Below are 22,601 nucleotides of genomic sequence, written 5' to 3'. Positions count from 1 at the left end.
CACATGACGGTGGCAAGTTTTAGGATTATAGTCATTTCTCAGCAATGCCCCTGGCCAAATGTACAGTAATAGAATCCATCAGCAGGGGTCATAATGATTGCATCCAACCACCCTGTCCTCTCACAAGTGCTGGATTTAAGGAGCTCAGAAAGTCCAAATCAATTATACAGTCTAACAAAATACCAGCAAGGCAGTCTAGATAAAACAACCAGCAACAGCTTTAAAAGCACCAATATAGAAAGCCTTGTATAAGGCTTCTGCCTGGGGTGGGGAATGGGAAATGGGAAACGGAGCCTAGGGCGAGAACCTGGCCCTGGCTCTACTCTGATTCTTGCTGCGTCTCTCTTATGTCTGTTTTTGGTCGATAAAGAGGTCATAATCTTATCTTCTCTGTGTTCCCATCTACTTTCTCTACCTATGGGAGCAGCTTCCACAGAAGACATTTCTTTGGCGATGGCGTGCTGACCCTGTGTGCATACTCTCCTGCTGGATCTTCCCAGGCTCTGTTAAGACAAGCCTGTTTCCCCTTCTACTAGCAGCCATACTTAGTTCTTTGTTTGTGTTCCTCTTTACCTTTTGAGTAACCCTGAGGTTAATCTTTTTTTCTGGAATTTCCAAATGATCCTTTTACTTGTGGGCTTTAGCAGTCTGGACAATCAGTAGACGTGATGGTTCATGAATACCACAACTCCCCAGGTATGAGGCATTTTAGTCCGATCAATGACCTGATCACTCTGAGGCTATTGGGACTTCCAGCCAATATGCTCGCTTTGTCAATGGTGATCTGCAGTCATCACTGGGAGGATGTTCTACAATCAAGATGGCCTATTAGAGTTCTTTCATCCATTTGTTAAAGCCATATGGTTATAAATGTGGTCTGTCCACTGTGGTTAGCAATGGCCATGCTAGGGGCACAGGAACACTCCTATCCAAATACTTGGTAAGGTTTATTAGAGAAATTTACAGACAGATAAGGAGCCAAGCATATGAAATCCTCGAAGCCTGCACTAACTCACAGAGGCAAGTACTTAAGCCGGGCACAGCTGGATTCACTGGAGAGTGGTCCTAGAGACAGCGGGGAGGTTGTCCCTCCTTGACTATGTAACAGTAGGAGCTTCCTGGCTAGGAATAAGACCTTTTCAAACCTGAGTTTAGTTAGATAAATCTGCATACTAACGCTCTTGGTATCAGCTAAGGGCTATGAGCTCTCATTAACTAACTCAGTCCTGCTGCAAGAGCTCACTGAAAAGCTTCCAGGAGGCGAAAGGCAGAGAATCTTACAGAACCAAAGGAACAGAAATATTTATCTATCCTCACAACTGCCTGTTGTTTCATTAGTTTCTTATACAACTGTCTTCATACTCCTTGTGTAGGAATTACTTGGAGGTCTTGTTAAAAATTTCAAAGTCTGAGCTCAATCTGAATCCTACTAAATCTGACTATGGTCCGACAGAGCCCAGAACTCTGCTATTTTAACACAAGACCCTAAAGATACATAGGGACACTGAAGTCTGAGAACTACTATTCCAGACCAGTGTTTCTTGAATGAATCCAGTCACCTGTCAAAAGACAGATTCTCATATCTCATTTCAGACCTACTGAATCAGATCCTCTAAGGGGATTTCCACCGATCAGGGACTGTATCTAATTCACCTTGGTATTAATTCTAGCCCAATGCTCACCATATAGTAAGCATTAAAAATATTAACTGAATTGTGGCTGGAAATACAGTTGTGAGGCTATTTTAAGAACTTACTTAAGAAACAATGAAAAAAATTAGAAAATGTAGTTTGTTTTTCAAACAGTAGAACTTTACTTTCCCAGAAGATATGACTTAAAAGGAAGCAGAATCAAAACAGGACTGATCTTAGGAGTTAAAAAAAATAATTTCAAGGAGAAAGATATTAACTTAATTATTTAGTAAGGAAAGATCATGTAAGGCAGTGGCTGGGAGCATGTCACCAACACGAAGTTTCCTGAGCATTGAGAGTCAGTCTGAATCACAAGCTAAGGTGGGGTCCAATCATCCTTGACTGCAAACTGAGTGAACCTGGAGTGACTGAAGAACTTCCAGTGAGCCTGAAGTATGGTATGAGTGACTGAGGGTGATTGGTCTGGTTTACTCTATGGGGGATGTGCTGACAAGAGGAAGGAGACAGCCAGGACAGGCAGTAACTTGAACAATAATGATTTAGAGAAAATGCTTTGAGTGTATTTGTGAATCAAAGGAAGAAAGCAGCTGACAGAGAAATTACGGAGCCATAAGTTAATGTAGTTGAGGAGAAAGGATTAGGTTGAGGGGACTGAAGAATTTTTGAGACTAGAAGAATGTCTGTTGTTTATTATTACAAGACCTTTGCCATAATACCCAGTGTGGAACCATGGACAAGGTCCTTCTGTGAACTCCCTTAGGCCAAGGTTTACATTTACCAAATTGAAATGGACCTTCATGACCTTTATCTCAACAGATCAATACTCTCAGGTGTCATCTGTGATCCTATTGCTATATTATATTGGGAAAGATGAACCCCAGTTTCTCCCGAAATTCTAGGGTACCCCTTGCCTATGTCATCGACTGCTAGGTCTTCACAGGACAGCAGTCAGTGTAGGAGAAAGAAAACCTTCCCCATGTGGGAAGTACCGGGGTCATTTTTGTCATAATTTCTGTGTAGAGCAGTTAACCAAAGTTTTCAGGAAGGAAGGACATTTAAATTTGAAACCAGAAGAATTAGTAGACATTAGATAGTCAATGAAAAGAGGGGGGGATTATTCCAGAAAGTGGAATGGTAAATGCAATTTGCCAAGAGGGAGGGTGGTGTTTTTTAATAATTAGAAGTTTAGTGTGGTTGTAATAAACAGTGAGCTCAGTGGTGCAAGATGGGTGCTTCCAAGGAAGTAGAGGAAGAAGCAGATACTGCTGGCTCCTGCAGGTCATACAAGGATGTCTAGACCATATCCTTAGAGCAACAGAAAGAAGGGAAGGATTTTAAGCAAGATCCTGAAAGTTTGGATTTGTATTTTTAGAAAAATATCACTTGAATTGTAATACAGAACACAGACTGAAGAAGAAAGTAGCTGGAATCAGGGAGAGGAGAGTTCTGTTGGTATGATCCAGATGAGGAAACATGATGGCCTGAATCTCTTCAGAGGAAGGAAGAGTAGAGAAATGTCAATCAATTAGAAAGAGATTTGAGGGAGGTGGAATTATCCTCCTCTTAAAAAATCTGCCTTTCCTGGAGTTCCTGGGTGGCTCAGTCAGGTAAGCATCCAACTCTTGATTTTGGCTCAGATCATGATCTCATAGTTTGTGAGTTCAAGCCCCATATGGGGCTCCTCCCTGACAGCAAGGAGCCTGCTTGGAATTCTTTCTCTTTCTCTGCCTCTCCCTCCCACCACCCTCCTCTCAAAATAAATAAATGAGCATTTAAAAAAAAAATCTGCCTTTCCTATAGTAACTTTCCAACCACATTTCCAGCACGTCTCTTCTCACAACTTCCTAATTTCTTCCTAAGAAAGGAGTAGCTAACATTGCTGGTCAAAGATTAAGATCGTAAATTAACCATATTTACTAGTGATTAAAATTTTTATGCCTTGATGAACAAGAGTTATGATGTGTTTTCAACTTTACCTTCTGCCTCCATAAGATATGCATAAGAGCCTGGTCTCTGGGGGAAAGCCAGCAAATCTTATCCATATGATGGAATTCAGAGCCCCTTTTGAGATTCAGTCGTTATTCTGCTTCCTTACAGACATGTCTGAATGTACATACCTTAACTGAGATCTAGGAAAAGAGGTATGAATTAGCAACAAACAGTTTGATGAAATTTTCACAGAGGAGTCCTATTATATGGTTTGAATGAAGATTGTTGGGGACATACGTGAGGATCTGTCACTCTTTGGTCAGATGGCTGATGGAAACCATTTCCTCTGCAGTCCCAGGCATTTTAATGGGTGAAGGAGTAAGAGACTTCACTTAAGCTATGACTCTTCAGTCTGCTTGCATCTGAGAAATTCTCCATGGAGGGTGGGAGGGAGACAAATATTTGCCCAACTGTCAGTTGATAAATCTCAGTCAGGGTAGACAGGTTTATATTGTCAAAATAAACCCCAAATGCTGGCAGCTTAACACATAGAAAGTTTATTTCTTGATCCTGTTCTAAGTCCACTGTAGGCTGTTGGGGAGTCTGCTCACCACAGTTGCTCAGGGCGCAGGGATATTAAAGTTGTATGTTCGCACGTGCTTCCCAGATCACTGTGGAATTGAGAGGGGGATATGATGAATCCCTCACTGACTTTCAAAGGATCCAGTGGGATACATGCCAGTTCCCCTCACATCTCGTTGTCCAAAGAAAGACTTAATTTCAAAATATGGTGTGGAAATGCAGTCCAACCCTGGGCCTGGAAGGTAGAAATCTGGAAGCACTTGAACATCACTAATAATTGCCGTGTGATAATTTTTCCCATTGGCTGTCGATTCTTTTGTCCATGCTCACATGACTAACAAACCTGGAGCAGCCAAAAAATAGAAGAGTAGTTTTCAGTGAACGAAATCCTACCCTTAGCTCCTTTTGATACCTTAGAGGTAGAATCAAATATAGTTAATCACTGATTATAAGGCAGGAGAGACAGAGGAGTAATTCAGGAAAACTCTTAGGTTTGTGTCTTGGAGAATCTAGTAGGTTGCGCCATATTGAGCATAGAATCAAGGGACACGGTGGTCCACAGCCCCATGCAGCTTCTTCAAATTCTGTATCTCATGTTACAATGCACCTCCAAATATTGCCACATTACATCACAAACCCCAGAATGGGAACTATTTATGACTTTTAAAATTGCGGTACACATAGTACTTAATAATACAGAAAATTAGCTATAAACATTTTGAAACATTTTACAGCATATTTTTTTACAGGTGTAAAATTTCTTAAAGAAAATGACAGGTGCTATTTCATCGGAAGATCAATGACTACCATGTAAGATTACATGATTGCCTCTCTCCCCACCCAATGTCAGCCTGCCCCAGCATTGAGCACCCAATTTTAGTCACATTATGCATTTGAGACCATTCATAGAGACAGAGAACATGAGAGGAAGTGAAGGTTTGGGGAAGGAAACAAGTTCAGCTTTTGCAAACTTGAACACCCGTTGCCTATGAAACATCTGAGTGGAAATGTCAACGGGCAATGAGCCATGTGGGTTTGAATCTCAGGAGAGAGATCTGAGTTAGAGATACATATTTAAGCATCACCAGCATATAGATTGTAATTGAACGATGGGAGTTAATATTCTTCTTTCTTCCCCCACATCCAGACTTCTGAGTGTTACCATGTCTCTTGGGGCCTTTAATAGATTCAAAAAGTTCTCTCTTAAAGGAACAATCGTAGTTTTATATTCCAAGTCATAAAACTTACGATTCTTTCTGCTTCTTATGCATAACTGATCAGTCAGAGGCTGAAATATTATTACTTTGAGGTGACAGTGTAGTCCTATGTGAAATCAAATCACAAGAGAAAGTTTTATCTAAGTGCCCAATCAAGAAAATTTCCAGGATAAGCTTTTTAGTCATAGAATATTTTTGAAGTGTTTGCCTATGTAATACTGAGGATAAATAAGAAAGTTATTATATAAATGTGGCTTATTTGATAAAACTGCTCTTTAAGAACCAGCAGTACACAGAAACTAATAAAGGTATTTATGTCCCTCAAATATTTGTCTTGATACACCCTGCTTAGAAGCAATTTAACTCTAACCATCTTTAGAAGTCTCCAACAAATACTCTTTGCTTGGTTTCACTTCTGGCTACACATTCAGGCATATCAGCCTCTATGGAGGGGCACTTGTACCCCAATGTTTATAGCAGCACTCTCAACAATAGCCAAATTATGGAAAGAGCCTAAATGTCCATCAACCGATGAATGGATAAAGAAATTGTGGTTTATATACAGAATGGAGCACTACATGGCAATGAGAAAGAATGAAATATGGCCCTTTGTAGCAACGTGGATGGAACTGGAGAGTGTGATGCTAAGTGAAATAAGCCATACAGAGAAAGACAGATACCATATGGTTGCACTCTTATGTGGATCCTGAGAAACTTAACAGAAACCCATGGGGGAGGGGAAGGAAAAAAAAAAAGAGGTTAGAGTGGGAGAGAGCCAAAGCATAAGAGACTCTTAAAAACTGAGAACAAACTGAGGGTTGATGGGGGGTGGGAGGGAGGGGAGGGTGGGTGATGGGTATGGAGGAGGGCACCTTTTGGGATGAGCCCTGGGTGTTGTATGGAAACCAATTTGACAATAAATTTCATATATTGAAAAAAAAAAGAAAAAGACAAAAAAAAAAGCTTCTATGGAAAACATCAGTACTCAAGGTGTGTGTGTGTGTGTGTGTGTGTGAAAGAAAGAGATCAGACCTCCCATCTTTTACATTTCACCAATAAATATTCTTTACATCAATGAAAGAAAGAAAAGAAAGAGGAATAATCAGAGATAAGATGGGGCAATACTCACGCCTTGAACTTCATCATCTTTGGTAATTATGTCTACTATTTTAGGGGAGGAGAGAAATAATTAATCTCTGTTTGACTATTCTTTATGCATCTTGTCTTCTCTAATAATATTCTCTTGCCAATTTATATTCCTCCCTCTTAAATATTTAAAAGCCTTCTAATTTTCCATCTAGTATGTACCTAGGCAGATGCAGCATGTTTAATTAAATGAATTGCCTTTACCTAGAGTTTATAATAGGTTTTTTTCTAACTGCTTCAGAAAAATCTTGCAAAAACAGGTTATTATAAAATGCTAAATTGAGTTTCAGAGTTAGACAAGGTATCTGGAGTTATATTTATTACTGTGACAATGCAGTTCCCAGTACTATCCGTCATCTTATCTCTCCACTTTAGAGGATGTGAATTAACAAAATAGATTTGTAACTATTTGTGGAAATTGAGAAAAACAGATTGTTGAAACTATAAAAGCTCTTAAGAAATTTTCAAGTCCAAAAACTATACGTTTTTCCCTCAAAATCTGAAGACATAAAATCACAGGGAAACATAGTGACATAGACACTATACACATAAGAAAAGTATGTTACTGAAGGACAGAGTTTGTATGCTTTAATCAATGTTTTTTCCCATTATTCTATAAAAGAATATTTGACATCTGATGAGGACTTTGTTTCCTCTCAATAAATGAAAACTCGTTCTTATCAAAAACCTGTTTTGTTGTTAAAATTTTTCCTCTTCTGTTATCAACCTTTTAGATTATAATCCTTAATCTGCTAAGAAAACACTCAACTGTACTGTGAATACATATAATTTTTTTCATCTTGCCCAGAGGGGGTCAGGAGGGAGCTTGTTAAGGTGAGTTTGGAAATCAAGATACACCAGCTTATCACTTGCTCTTAGCCTGTCTCTCAAGTAAACCAACAGGGAAAAGGGTGAGTTTTTTGCCGTGTCTTTGTTCTAAGTTTATACTGACTACTGACGATGCTACTTTCTCTTCTAAGCGCTACAGGCTAGAGACCTACTGTAAAACTATTTATTTCAGTCAACAACATGAAATTTTCATGTCATTTTTGGGATCCACGTTTTCTTTCTTAAAACAAAAAGCAAAGGGGCGCCTGGGTGGCTCAGTCGGTTAGGCGTCCGACTTCGGCTCAGGTCACGATCTCGCGGTCCCTGAGTTCGAGCCCCGCGTCGGGCTCTGGGCTGATGGCTCAGAGCCTGGAGCCTGCTTCCGATTCTGTGTCTCCCTCTCTCTCTGCCCCTCCCCCGTTCATGCTCTGTCTCTCTCTGTCTCAAAAATAAATAAAACGTTAAAAAAAAAAAGATCTTTAAAAAAAAAGCAAAAAACAAAACAAAACCATCATGTTTTCCTATCTTCGAACTTCTTTCTAAGTGGGCCATGATGTCTGCCAATAACAATTTCTTTCAGTTTTTATGTGTCTGATGAAGCATTTTGTCTTTATTTTTAAAGGATATTTTCTCTGGACACAGAATTTTCAATTAATAGATTGTTTTTCCTGTAATCACCTTAACAATGTTCCATTGCCTATCTTGTGGCTTGCCTTTCTAATAGAACATTTGTAGTTAATTCTTTGTTTCTCTTTTTCTCTGGCAGCCTGTGATAGTTTTTCTTCATCACTGACTTTCAGGAATTTTACCTTGGATTTTATGTGGTACAATTTTGCTTCTATTCTGTTTGAATATCTGAATATTCTATTTGAATATTCTGTTTGTTTGAAGTTCTTGGATTTGTGTGTTTAGAGTTTCAATCAAGTTTGGAAAAGTTCTAGCCATTAATTCTTCAAATATTTTTCCAACAGTCTCCCAATTCCAACTTACTTGTTAGACTGATTGATATTTTCTGAGACATCACTAAGTCTGTTCAGTTTTTTTTTTCTATTTTTTTCCCTCTCACTGCTTCATTTTCATAGTTCTCTTGCTATCTTTAAGCTAATTCATGTTGCAGTTTTTTTCTGCGGTGTCTAATCTGCTAAAAAGCTCATCCAGCGGAGTTTTTGCATTAAATACTGTATCTTTGATTATCAGAGGTAGCACTTGCTTTTTTTACGTCTTCCATTTCTCTTATGTTCGTATCCTCATTTAATTCTTAATCATATTTTTATAACATTTTTAAAGCATTTTCCTACCAATTGCTTTATTTCTCTCCTTTCTGCGTTTCTTTGTATTGACTGAATTTTCTCCTGGCTATGGTTCACATTTGCCTGTTTATTTATATGTCTGGTAATTTTTTTTTTTTTTTTTTTGATGCTTGACTTGTGATGTTGCTGAGTGTCTGGACTTCACTGTTTTCTTTATAGTGTACGGAATTTTGTTTTGGCTGGCAATTATGTTATTTGCAAACTAGCTTTATATTTTCAAAGTTTGCTCGGAAAAGATCTCTAGCAGTTTTTAATCCATAGCGATTTTAGCCATCCTTGTAAGGCTTTACCCTTCTGAGATTTCTATTAAATGTCCTGGTGTTCCAGAGGGATTTTCTTCTCAGGATAAACATGAATGTGTCCCAACCCTGTGTGAGCTTCAGGAATTGTTAAGCTTTCAGCTTCTTTGACATTCTTTACATGGCTTCATAGGCTTTCACCCTAGGCAGGCACAGCTTTATTATTCAGTAACAGATCCAAGGGGACCCTGTGCAGATTTTTCTTCTGTAGAGCTGCCTTTATTTTGCAGTAAACAACTTTTGAAATTCTCACTGACTTATTTTCTTAAAATCAGACCTTTGTTTTCTCAACTCAGTAAGTCCCTAGGGCTCTGCTTGGGGACCCCTCTCTGCAGGACCAAAGTGACTCCACTTTGAAATTTGGTACAAGCATAGAGCGACCTCTTTGTTTGTCCTCTCTTAAGGATCACAGACCTGTGTCGTCAGTTGTCTAATAGCTGAACATAGTCCAGTTTTTTAATCGTTTATGGTAGAAAGACAACAACTTTATTACTTTATCATGGCATCAGTATCATCAATATCGTCATTTTTCCACGCAGTTTCAACCAATGTGCTGCCCAAAGCTTTAAAAATGCAGTATCTCTTAGAACACTCCATAATGCTTATAAAATTTTGGACCAAGATGTTGGCCCTACATTTTTATCCAATTTTTTTATTCTCATCAGAAGGCATGAATAGATAATTTTCAGACAGTAAACAAGACACATTCTGTCCTCCAATGTGCCACAATCAATTTATTGACTGGTCTGTCGACAATGCCCCATCATACCACCAGAAAAATAACCAAGTCTGAACATGAGAAGACATGACAACTATATCAATGCCTGACCTACAGACTTTTTTAAATACCTTCAGTTATACTCTCTCCTCATTTCTTAAGGGTGAAAATGTGAAGTAGCAATCTTAAGACTGCTAAAACATTGTGTTTCTCATCACAGAGCAACTTTATATGAGTGTTAAATTTCCAGAGGAAATTAGACAGGGGCTAGTCTAAATGAGCAAAGATTTAGTGGCCTAATTATATGTTCTCTGAGAAAGAGCCTCTTCCTGCCTTGAAATGAGGAATTAATTCTTTGTTTATTTTCGGTAGAGGCAACAGAATTGGAGAGGAAACGAAAATGTAATAGAAGCCAGTAGTAGCCCACATATAAGAGACTTTCTTCGCCAACCCTGTTTTATACAACCTTCTTCTGGAATGGCTACAAAATTTCAGAAAACCGTAACAACATCCATCATAAAGGGACAGATATTATTTCCAAGCACATCACCATCATAGCGGTAGTGTGTCAGCTGTAACTTCCACCAGTAGAACCTTAGGTGTGTGAAAATTAGGACCTTCGTTTCTTGGTTCCTTCTCTAGGCATTTATATAGTGGTCCCCCCCCCCCCAATGATTCTTTCCTGCTACATCTCCTATGGCCTTTACTGTGAATTCTAACAGTATTTCCACATTGTGGATGTCCTCCATTTATATACACTGATGTCAAGTATTACAAGGAAAAATGATAGCGATGTATTAATATACAACTTCTCTAAATTCTCTAGATTCCTCTCTTTCTACAAACTCTTGCCAAGGGACATTAACTCATTTTAGTGTTTGTTTTGAGATCTGTAGCTATCTATATCTACATCTATGTATTTTTTTGTCCCCCAAACAACTAATCCAAACCTGTCCCTTTGAGGCACTGAAGAAGATGTTGTTTTCCAAATGTAATTCAGTATGTGTTCTTGCCAGATTTAGGCGCAGGTAATTTGGAAAAAGATAAAGTCTTGAACAATCTATCTCATCACCTTCAATGTGTTCAAATTTTTAAGGAAATCTGTAAATATATGATCTGCACTTTTTTTACTCTCCGTAAGTTCTACTTTGCATTCCCCAACCTGCAATAATCATCTTATTTTAAATCACTTACGCACTGACAGTATTGTAGAAGCCCTGTAAGTTTACATGATAAATACAGAACTGAAGACAGATGAGATAAATGGGGGGAAGGGCAGTGAATAAAGGGAAGGAGAGAAAGAGAAACCAAAGAAATTTGTAGGTGGAAACATAGAGAATCTGTAGAAATTGGTGTCAAAACTTCAAAAGATGTGAATATGTGTTTATGCTTCTTTTAAATATGCAGTTTTGCAAAAGTAGCCATCAAAGGCTTAAGAGGTAACATTTGATATTCTTCATAGAAACGTTCAGTTCTTGAAATCATTATGGCTTTCTTCTGTCCATTAACATATACCCAATGTTCTAGCAATGACTCCATTGATTTAAACCGCTGGCATGAGAGACCGCAGCGACCATCTGTTGTCACTGTATATCATTTGTTCAGCAGTCATATTTGTCAATCATTAAATTAGCAGCATAAACAACACAGACTTTGATAAAGGAAATGTCACCAGATTTTACAGCATTACAAGACAAGTGTAAGGAAAAACACCGGGAAATACAAACTTTCTTAGGTAAAAGAAAAGGCAACGTAGGAGAAAATGAAAAGTAAAATAAATTTTAAGCTTCTATAAAAGGAGCAGTCTCTTTGATATAAAAGACATTGCAATCTAAAGCCTGTATTTGAAGACCTTACAAAAACAAGACCAAAAATTAATTTTAAAATAAAATCTTAAAACAATAACAAAAAATACTGAGAATAAAGTATACGTGTAATCAGTATTTAGCAATATGTGTTATGGCTTAGGACTGCACTACAACTTAGTATCTATTGCAGATTTCTGTCCATTTGACCATCCAGAGTCATTCTCTGTCACGCACTAGCTGGGCTCCATGTGCTGGCTGACTTCTGGTTGGATTGGGCCACAAAATGGCCTTGGAAGACCATAGAGTGGGAGAAGAGAGACAAAGGCTTCTTCTCTCCCTGTGTCAGCCGGGCAGTAGCTGTGGCCCTCCATGAAGACAGGTCCAGCTGAGCAGCTCTTACTGGCTCCTAGGATATTGATGCCTCTCTGTCTCCTACAACGTTTTAGTAGCAATAATAGCTTCCAGCTACTGCCAGCCTCAGAATTGTGTTGGTTACCTTAACACTGCCCGCAATTCTGGGTACTTCCTTCATTAAAGTCTCTTAACTTGAATAATTTGGGGTGAATTTTTTTTCTACCAGGAACACGACTGATACAACAGGTATTTGTGATAGCCATTAGATAAGCAGTCAAGTTGATTATGCAACACTGGTCTCAGAATATATACATAGTTCCAAAAGGTACTGAGCTACTTTTTCTGGAATGGGTGTCAAAAGGGTGAGCCGTGTTCTTGTTCTGTTCCTAATGCTTACTAGCCTGAGTGATTTTAGAAGAATCATAAAATCACAGAAGGCTGGATTTAGGTATATAGGAGTTCATTAAGGACCTTATAGTAATAAATCTATTATGTTCCTGAATTCCCCCTTATGTTATTTTGTTGACTGGTGGTTAAGCCTGTATTTGAATACTACCCATGGTGAGAATAAACCAGTTCCGACGCAGGCCATTATACATTTGAGCTATTTTAGCTATTGAAAACTTTCCCCTCGTGCTCCACAAAAATACTTCCTGTTTTCACTCCCCCACTGGTGCCAGTTCTACCTTCAGTGTCGTTTTCAATCTGCCTCATCTTATTGCCACATGATCATCTTTCAGATATTTGCATGTGGTTATTACGATCTTACCGAATTTCCTCTTTTCAACTATCTTGTTCAATAACTTGTCAAACCCTTTCCTCGTTTTATGATCAGACGGCACTTAAAGTTCATTTATTTCTTTCTAAATTATTTCTAGATTTCTATTCTATTTATTTCTATTTCCCCAGCTCTTCTCTGTCTCCCTGAGTACACTCTCTTTATTAGGACTTGCTCATTGGCAACACATTTGTACTGACTTACCTCTTCTGTAGTGTTCCCCAATGTGCATCAAGCCACCTTGCTCTCTGATACTCTTTTCGATGCTTTCTGTATTTCTGCACAAGCTCATCATTCACCTCATTGATAAGACACACAGCTGGCTAGAAATCAAATCTTGCCTAATATGACAAGAACTTATCTACATTTGCCTATGATCACTCTTTCTTCATTCAGACAGGATTATATTCAGATCCATATAGAAACAGGGGAAAAGTGTTTCGCCTTGTACATTTTTTCTCTCCCCCCAATTTACAGGGAATGTTCTTTCCCAAATATTGATCCATCAACAATACCATGCTTCTTTCAAGTACCAATCCCTGTTTAACAGGTGGGATTCCCAATTCCCATTTCCTCAGATATCAGGTTCTGACTCTCCTATCATCTATGATTAACCTCACAGACTTTGGAACCAATTTCCAAATTTTTGCGAATCCCTCTAATAATTGTTTTGTTCTATTACATAAAGCCTAGAATACAACATGCCTTGATTATAAAAATTGTTCACTCAAAGGTTCATTCACAAATACTGAATACTTCCTACATGCTAGGGCCTGTGTTCAAGCTGGGCACACAAAAGGGAGTGAGAACCCACTCAATGCTTTCTCTTGGGTGCTTCTCTTCCCTTAAGTGTCTGGGCTTCAGCTGTGAGACACTGTGTTGTATTCCAGTAAAAAAAGTTTTAATATGAACACAAAAGTGTCTGCATAGCCCCATAATGCCTCTTATTCTTTCATAAGCAAAGGAAAGAAAAAATGAAGATGAGATACCAAGAGTACCAGTTATGTGAATGGTAAGCATTGAGTGTACATTTAAAATTGTGAATTATCACTATCACAACCATTTGTTTATTTGTGTGTTTGCTTTTCTCACATTTTTATAGTCCCAGGTAGCAGTGAGATCACCACTCAACTGCTGCTGGCCTTACCAAATACTGTATATTAAAACATGACAGTACCTAGTGTCTACGACTGAAATAAAAAGAGCACAGACCTGAAAACCATGCGATCTATTCAACCCTAACTCCACCTCTAACAAGTTGGTGAACTTGAATGACTCTCATCATGTTCTAGGGCCTCAATTTCTTTCCTGTAAGTGAGATGCTGGAATTTGATGGTCTCAAGAGTCACCTTATATCTCAAATTTTCTGATTATATCATGTTGCTTGAAAAGCTAGAGAAGGAAACAGAAGGAGCTAGCTTGCCCAGTTGCAAAGGGAGTTGAATGCTGGCACAAGAATTCAGGGCTGTATGTGGGAATGTGTGATTATAGTACAATCATTATGATTCATCAAGAGAATAAATTCCCTTGTTGGTTACACATACACACTCCCCACCCCTTCCCACTCACAACTTTTACTTCCTGGTTTAGGAACAGTCTAAAAGTAGGGAAAGGATGTGGGTGGAGTGGGAAGAGGGGAGGGGAGGGAGCGGGAAGCGTTCTCTATTTGGAAGAGATCTTTGGAAGCTCTTTTTCATGCTCATTTATACCACCTACGGTGCTTTTATTCTTCCTTGCGGAATGTTTGATTATCCTAACCAGACAGAAAGTAATAAGTCAAAATAGTTACCGTCACTCCTTTTCAAGCATAATAAGCTCAGTTAACATTTTCATACATACACAAATGATGACTTAATTCACTGAATAAAATTAAAGAAATCAAAATTAAGAGAATCAATCATGCCAACAAGAGAGAGGGAAAATTCCATAATAAGGTGACTCAATTTCAACACCTCTGGGTGAGAGAGAAATGACCAAAATTCACCTTTAAAAGCAATTTTCCACTTTTTGTTCTCTGATATACTGAGTCTGCTCTCACAGTAATCAAATAGCTTAAAAGAAAAGCTTATAAGTAGGTTTTATAACCAGATAATATTCAGCTCAGGGACTCTCTAGATGAGCATAGTTGGCTTTGGCACTATCTGGATCACAAACCACTGGACTTTAAGTTCTCAAATATTTGTGGGAAGCTCATGGCAATAAGAGGATAGGATTTAGCTGCACCTTCCATGGACCACAAAATTAAATGTAATTTCTGGTGGGAACAAGATAGCACAGACTCATTTCTCCCTACTATTTCTAAGTACAATACAAAAGCCTAGAAAAAAAACGCAAGAGGCAATCAAGGGAGAATACTGAAAAATGGGAAGAGGAAAGCAAATGGATTGAGGACCCCAAGACTAAAGGAAATCATGATATCAATGGCATTTTAAGACTGTACACCCAACAAAAGAAAATGGCCTAGACACTGCATTTCCAGACCCTTAAGGCAGTGAGAGAAAGTGACTATTGAGGACTGAATCTTTGTGTCCCCCTACCCAAAACGTTTATTTTGAAGGCCTAACCCTCAGGGTGATGATAGCTGGAGGTGGAACTTTTGCGAGTTAATTAGGTCTAGATGAGGTTGAGAGGGTAGAACCCTTATGATAGGATCAGTGCCCTTATAAGAGAAAGAGAGGACTTTCAGGGAAGATGGCAGAGTAGGAGGATCCTAGGCTCACCTCAACCCACAAATACACTTAGATGACATCCACATCACTGCAAATACCCCAGAAAATGACCCTGAAGACTGGCAGAACAGACTCTTCACAGCTAAATGTAGAGAAGAGGCCACATCAAAGAGGAGCTCCCATATTTTATAAACTTTAGTTTCTATCAAAAAAAAAAAAAGAATAGGAAGAGAGAAAGGTACACATGCACAGAGGAAAGGCCATGTGAGCCTGAAGAGAGAGGATAGCCATCTGTAAACCAGAACCCACAACCCACGCTGGCAACTTGATCCTGGACATCCAGCCTCCAGTAGTGTGAGAAAATACGTGTCTACTGTTTAAGCCACTCCGTGTCTGCTATTTTGCTATAGCAGCCCGAGGTGACTGGGACAGTGATCCAATTAGGTCATTCTTCCCCAGACAGAATTGGAGCCCTGCTGACAACACAAGAAGAAACTGGTGGCACCAGAAAGGGGACTGATCAGGATCTCTTGACTACCAATAACTGGCCAATATATGCTTACTGACCAAGATATTTCCCTGCTGACCCTGAGACTCCCTGCCACCACTAAGAGATATCAGTGGCTGATAGCACAAAAGGGATCACATTCATTTAGTCATTCAGTAGCTATTATGTGCCAAGCACTGTTGGGATGTCAGTGAAAAAAAAAGATATCTACTGATAATTACACTTGATATTATTCGATTAACAATTTTAGGACAAGAACTGAATGAGAATGATATAAAGCTTATCATGGTAACCTTAAATGCAAATATCCACACACAGATTAAAGTTCAGGTCCTCAATTTAAATTCAATTTTTTCTAAGAAATTGGTGAAAACCTTAGACTGAGATTACTAATGCAGTTATTTTTGTTGTCTTCTGCTTTGTCCCTGGGCTTTTTCCTCTGAATGCCCCACGTTGTTACAAAGCTGGCAAGTTTGTGCTGAGTTAGCATTTCCCTTTATTAGAATTCTTAGTCTCTGTATCAACAGCTATTCACAGTTTAGGTTTTAAATACAGTTTTCTACAAGAGTGCTAAGAAGATTGTTTCTTCTCAACAAACCCTGAAATGCCAGCTGCCTGCTTTAATCTAGAAAAGGCATCTGTTGATGTAATGCAATGTTGTTGTGCTCTGTGATCAGCGTTCACCAACCTTATACTTGTCTGAATATTTTCTGGGATCTGCCCAACACTGTGGCAATGGGAAGAGTTTAACAGACTCTAACTTGTTAGAAGACAAACTAATTTCCTAACTAAATCCAAGTTTAAAAGATATTCCACATGGAGCAAAATATGGAATCTCAGTATTCTTCCATTAAACATTCACCTGATTATGGTTTTCTGAGGATTAATTATTTAAATATTTCAGGCAAACTATCTAACACATTCTCAGGCAAAATTGGACAGCATCCTCCTTTATTGTTCAATATATCATGTTTTCTTGAAATATAGAATACTGTGCATTCGATTTACAATGGGATATTGTAAAGCAATGGGATATTGCTTTCTTAAGCTTAAAATGGCTTACTTTTTTATTTTTATGGAACATGCTTTTTTTTCTTGGAATAATTTCAGATCTATGGGATAGTTATACTATGGAGAGTTTCAGTTTATTCTTTACCCAGTTCCATTGTTAACCTACCATTGTTAACTTTTTAAATTATTTTGTAACATTTGCCAAAACTAAGAAACAGACACTGGTATGCTGCTATTCCATAAACTCTAGACTACTTGAATTTCATCAGTTTTTCTATGAAATTCTCTCTTTCTGTTCCAAGATCAAATCCAAGATGCCATACTTCTGGTTGTCATATGTTCCCAAGCTCTGGTCAATGAGTTCTCAGTCTTTACTTGATTCTCTCGATCTTGGCAGTCTTGAGGAGCACTGGCCAGGTACCCAACAGAAGGTTCTCTATCTGAGTTCATCTATCCATGTTTTTCTCATGATTAGGTTGATGTTATAGGGTGTTAGAAAGACTGTGATACATGTGATCAAATCAGGGGGAATGTGATTTAACAAGCCATCACTGGTGATGTTAAACCTCATCACTTTCACAAGATGTTTGCCAGGTTTTTCCACTGTAGAGTTACCATTTTTCCATTTCCTTACTCTATTCTTTTAGATGTGTAGCTCCTATCCTTTTATTTTAAAATGATTAAATTACATAAAACATAACACTTGTATACACGCCACTCAGATTTTAATGTTTTAAAATTTAGTCAGTTTTGCTCCAGGTGTTTTTAATTACATAAAAATTATCTACTGAGTTAATATTCTTTATATGTTATTACACCATTTCATCTTCTTTCCTTGCTTTGTAGAGACATATTGATTAAAAACTAATGTAAGGTGAAAAAAAACCAAATTTCATGTTGATAGACACTATGAGAACATTAACTTAAAGACACAAAACCAGTATTATTTTATGAAAATCTACAAACACAGTATCAAAGTCATAGAACCAAAAATATTTTTTTATTTTTTTTCTTCCTTCAACTTTGTTTTTTGGACTCACTTCTTTCTGTGGAGTCCAATTCTTATTTAAGTATATCATTTAGTAATATTCCTTGAACAGGAATTTAAGAATATTAGACTCTCAGTTTTTGGCTGTCCAAAATTATCCTTATTTTACCTTAATCATTGAATAATATTTTAGCTGGGTATAGAATTCTAATACAAAAATTGTTTCCTCTCAGAATTCAAAGGTAGGAATATGACAGAATGCTATCATCAGTCTAACAATTCCTTTAAAAGGTTTCCTTTTCTTCTGTTTACTTTCAATATGTTATTTCATGTTGTATGATGTCACCAAGCTACGTCTAAACATGATTTGATTTTAGTTTAGAAGTCAATGTCCTCCAGGATGCCTGGGTGGCTCAGTCAGTTAAGCATCCAACTCTTGACTTCGGCTCAGGTCATGATCTCACAGTTCGTGGGATGGAGCCCCTTGAGCACAGAGCCTGCTTGGGATTCTTTCTCTCTTCTCTCTCTGCCCCTCCCCCCACTAGTGCATGCGCAGGTGCTCTCTCCCCCTCAAAATAAATAAGTAAACATTAAAAAAAAAAAAGAAATCAATGTCCTCCTCCTTTGATTCTTTGAGGATTTACATTTTGTGGATGACTTTCTTCCCAGCTGTAACTGAAAACTCTCCCTAAGTTGGTAGACAGAATTTATCTAGTTTCCATTTCTAGGACAAGGCATTCCTTCAGCAGCCCTGGCTTCACACTGGTTGATCATTTTCTTCTATGCCTCCCGGTCACATGTCTTTTTCTTGGTAGAAGGTGTTTGACGCCTGTTCCTAGTTACTAAGGCTTACATGGTTTTGATGTTTTACTGAGTGGTTGGGTCTAAGATCTCTCACTTCTCTGATTTCCTGTTCTCTCCTCATTTCAAGGAACTGATATCCTTCGGTTCAAAGTTTTGAGCTTCTACATTAATTTCAAATAAATTTTACTTTATTTTATACAGAATTTTCAAGTGTTTGTAGGACAGAGTAGCTCTGTCATGTCACGAGAGCCTGTAATATTAACTGGAAGCACCAGAAGCACTAGCATTATTTCTGTATTTTTTATGGAGATTAGAAGAGAATTCTGCACAAAATATAATCTCCATTTTCTAGATGTGTGAATTCTAACTGAAGATATCAGGCACATACTCACAGAACCTAGAAGGGAAAATGTTATTAGGCAGCACTGCATAATGATTCAAGCGCTATAGATTAGTGATTAGCAGCTTTGGCTCTTCAGCCAGGATGCCTAGGTTAGAATCAAAGCTCCATCATTTGACTGGCATGGGTACCTTTTTCATAAAAAAGGTCAAAAACTGATTTCAAAATTAACCTAACAAGGGTTATTTGGCAGAGAGTAGATTTCCTATAATGATTTGCTTGGAAACAAGCTGTACTATGATTCAAACCCAGCCCATAAGTGAGGATTGTGAGACTACCTTTCTTCCAATTGATCGAAATCACTCAGAGGCTGACGTATTCCCATGGAATGTGGGGAGCATACTAGATAGGTGTCTGATTCAAACTTGAGAACTCATCAGATAAAGAACTTGTCAGGACCAAAGTAGCAGAGGAGCTGTGTCTTGAAAAAAACAAAAAATCCCTAATGGCAATTGAACAAACCATTGAGAATCCTGGGGACTAGATGTGGGAACCATGGTAGTGACATAGCTGCACTGGGGCCACTCCGTCCTTGTCCAAGAGAACCACTGGGAGAGAAAGAGAGGTCAATAGAGAGCATTTCTGAAGTGGATTGCTGAAAAGCCATGGACTAAGGAAATGCAACCAAGGAGAAATAGAAGACGTTATTTCACAGGAGTTGCAGTCAGAAGGGTCCGGCTAAAGGAGTTTTGCATGAAAGCAAAACAAGCTGAATGTACCTGCTGCTAGTCCCAGAGAGTTTGAAGATATTTTACAACAATATCGGCCCAACTTTCTGCTTCCACCATTAGTGTGGCAAGTGCAAGGAGAGATAATAAAAAAGAAAAACAAAAAGAAAAAAAAAAGGCACATCCATCCTCTTCCAGTACTACTGGTTCTCTCTTCAAAACACTGTGTTTGTGAAGCCGTATTACCTTAGGGTGAAGAGCAAAGTGACAAGATTGTCAAATTTCAATTCAGTGGCAAGGGATACATTTTTCCTAGTTGAATAAATGTTAAGGGGGCAAATGTAAAGATGATTCCACACATATTTCAAAGGCACTCCTTTCTTACTCCTTTCTTCTGAATCCTCTTTAATCCAAAATGGCCTTCCATTATTAATTTCATATTTTCTTTCCCAATCCTAATTTTGATTTTTTTAAAAATTCCATAATATGCAAATAGGAAGATGAGTTGTTCGTTACAAATACTACGACACTACCATTGTTTTTCTAAACTAATGAGCTAAGCTTGTCTGTCTTCTTTTATTAAAGATATTAATTCAACATACCATGTGTTGTAACTGAATGCACTATATTTCAGTTTTTTTTCCCCTCGACCCAGGCATTACTTTTAAAAGTAGGTCTATTATTATTGCCATTATTATTTCCATGGGCATTTGAGTATTAGGAGCACTGAGCTAGAAACCTGTATATCATTTTAACATTATCAAATACGACAAATTCCAAATAGATTTCTAAAATATGCTTTTTGGAAAGACAATCATACCTTGCTCATTTCCTGCCTTGAATACATTTTTCTTTTACTTTACTCCACTTTAAGACGTCATTTTTGATCCCCTACACCTTCACCTAAGTCCTAAACATAGTCAAAAGCAGAGGTTTTCAGACTCTTTTCAGGCAAGTTTCAGGGTTCCGTGAGCTGCTTCATGTTCCGGTCACATGATGAGACTCTGAGTGGGCAGGAATCCGTCCCTCAGCCCCATTTGACTCAAAATCGATTGCTTTTGACAGGTTTCCTACATAATTTGGTTCTTTGTAGGTTTAATCTGAAAAAAGAAGCATTCTCTCCTTAGAAAGAAATGCAAGCCCAGCAGCTCAAAATGCATACGCTGTCTTCATTCTCTCCCGACACACTGTTACGAACATCTCAAACATAGTCTTGCAGAAGGTCAAATACGAGTCCCACACTTGGCGAAATACAGCAGTCACACAACAGCACAAGTCGGCTACATTTTGAATTCAAAATTATCTGCCCACCCCAAAGACACTTCTTAAATCCAACGGCAAACCAAAAGCCAAATCCATTAAAATGTCTCTAAAATATAACTTATTAGCACCACACCACCACCACCACCACCACCATCATCATCACCACCATCATCACCACCACCATCATCCTCCTCACCACCATCATCACCATCACCATCATCATGTTCCTCATCAAGACAAATAAGATATCCTGAAGGAGAAAGATTCTGTTGTATGGGCATAGAGCACTAGAGCAAGGTGACTCTTAATTTTTTTTTAATTAAAAACAAATTCTTCATAGGAAAAAAAAAATCTCCAGCTCTAAAAATATTTAAGTACATCATTCTCCACTCTCAGACAAAATCTCTTTGAGTTTATTTCCTCATGATGGTTAGTGCTTAGAATACAAAGATAACCCACACCATGTGAGAAACGTAACAAAGACATGTCAAACAGAATAGCCTCATAAATTTCAAACAAATGCTTGTCAGAGCCCGTTACAGATATTATATATTTACCTAAAGATAAAGATGGTATGTTATCATGGTCTATCTTAAGATAATACTGTTTAAAGATTCTCAGATACTTGTATCAAATATAAAAATACATTATCTTCTACATATCTTCAAAATCATAAATGGCTATATAATTTCTGCATAATTCACATCATTTAGGTCTTCCTTCATTTGGTTTAATAACATCTTAATTAAAAAAAAACAAATATTTGGAAAGAGCACTCACTGTGTTAACCCAACAGAGGAGAGAATCTTGATTTGGGAGCCATTCCTTATAAGTGACATGGTCATTGTGATGCATCCAATACAATGTCAGAATGTTCTAAATTTTAATACTGTTGCAGGGTTTTCTGAAATACATTTGAACATGCCATGCCATGTGTTTTCATTTTTTTTAGTTGGAAAAAAGAGAGAAAATAACTATTGAATTCTCCAAATGGGTGGTGTCAGCAGTAGAGGGGGAAAGAAAGGACACTCGTGGTGGAGGTAAGGTATGACTTCCAACTTATGGTCACTTTCTGGTCACCTGCTGGTTTATTTTGTTGGAAGCCTTCCCTGGGCACCACATAAATGTGTCCAGCTACAAATGGTCCACGCAGAGCATGCCATGTTGAACGGGGCTGGCTTTTTCCTTTCTTGTTTCTGTTTCTTGCTTAATGTTTCCCACTTTTCTGTGTCTGGGCTTCATTATGGGTCAGGAGCTCCTTAATGAAGACTCATTGTCCACGGCAACATCTGCTTCACCTTACTGTGTCTCGAGCTATCCCATGTCCCATTCACTTGGTGTTTGTATATGTTATGCATTGCTATTATTTTAAAAATCGTTCTAGTCCATAGGGTAGTCATTAACGGTAAAGGCTTTGGGCACAATGCATTATTCTTGACTGCGGGTGCCAAGTTTTGCAGCAGATCCCTAGAGCTTATTCATCTTGCTTACCTGAAACTTTATGTCTGTTGATTAGTAACTCCCATTTCCCCTTCCCCACAGCTCTTGACGACCGCTGTTCCACTCTTTAATTCCATGAATTTGACTTCTTTAGATATCGCATATAAGTGGAATCAGAGAGTCTCTGTCCTTTGTCCATAGAGAAATGGCTCATCTTAGCTTAATGTCC

The 22,601-nt window shown here is 38.2% G+C and overlaps 1 long non-coding RNA gene across 2 annotated transcripts; it reads right to left on the bottom strand.

Annotated features, from left to right (window-relative positions):
• Window positions 1-4,167: 4,167 nt before the first annotated feature.
• On the bottom strand, window positions 4,168-21,749 carry LOC122236462. Of its 2 annotated transcripts, none has more exons than XR_006214540.1 (3): window positions 21,713-21,749; window positions 20,490-20,769; window positions 4,168-4,252 (listed from the first exon to the last, which is right to left on the bottom strand). It is a non-coding gene; the product is annotated as an uncharacterized LOC122236462 (long non-coding RNA). The 2 variants fall into 2 exon arrangements; XR_006214539.1 differs by lacking the exon at window positions 4,168-4,252 and adding an exon at window positions 19,654-19,915.
• Between the last annotated feature and the right edge of the window lie 852 nt (window positions 21,750-22,601).

Source organism: Panthera tigris, chromosome A2 (genome assembly GCF_018350195.1).
Source record: "Panthera tigris isolate Pti1 chromosome A2, P.tigris_Pti1_mat1.1, whole genome shotgun sequence".
Lineage (NCBI taxonomy): Eukaryota > Metazoa > Chordata > Mammalia > Carnivora > Felidae > Panthera > Panthera tigris.
Note: the sequence above shows the minus strand (reverse complement) of the source record. Positions and strands in the feature narration are given on the sequence as shown.